The following is an 801-nucleotide window of genomic DNA, read 5'->3' as shown; positions in this document are numbered from 1 at the left end:
CCACAAAGAGTTGTACGAGGTCGTCATTCTAGGAGAAATGTTAATCCTTGGGATCAAGGGGTCCCCAATGCACCAGAAGTACAACCCCAATGAGAGGTCACTAATGCTGAGTTTCGGGATGCTATTCGGATGTTGAGTCAAGTTATGACTTGGCAACAAAGATGGAATCGACAGGATGTGGTTGATATATCCAGGATCTGTGAGTTCTTGAGGATGATTCCTCCAAACTTCACTGGTTCAAGTGTCACTGAGGATCTAAAAATTTTTGTGGAAGAGTTACAAAAGCTTTTTGAGGTGATGCATGTTGCAGATGCTGAGTGTGTGGAACTAGCTAAATACCTACTGAAGGGTGTTGCTAGAGTATGGTACGACCAATGGTAAATGAGTAGCGCTGAGGGTGCACCAATTCTGAGTTGGGCTGTGTTTGAAGAGGCCTTCTTGGGGAGTTCCTTTCCCCGTGAGACAAGGAAGGCCAAGGTAAGGGAAATCATCACTATTTAGCAGGAATCCATGAGTGTCCATGAGTATAGCTAGGGGGTGACAAATGGTTGGATTGGATCAGATTTGGATGTATTGAATATGGATTGAGCAAAAATGGTTTGGATTACAATCCACCCAAATAGAATATGGGTAAATATGGATTTGGTCAAATATGGTTTGGGTAAAATGGTTCTAACCCATTTAAAAAACCTATTTTTTTCAAAAAAAAAATTACCCCCTCCCTCGGGCACCCCCCAACCTTCCACCAATCTACCCCTAAAAATTTTTTGTTTTCCAAAAACAAAAAAAAAAATCTGTTTC

This window comes from Solanum tuberosum, unplaced genomic scaffold, assembly GCF_000226075.1.
Source record: "Solanum tuberosum cultivar DM 1-3 516 R44 unplaced genomic scaffold, SolTub_3.0 scf00161, whole genome shotgun sequence".
Lineage (NCBI taxonomy): Eukaryota > Viridiplantae > Streptophyta > Magnoliopsida > Solanales > Solanaceae > Solanum > Solanum tuberosum.
The sequence above is the reverse complement of the archived record's forward strand: the minus strand, read 5'-3'. Positions refer to the sequence as shown.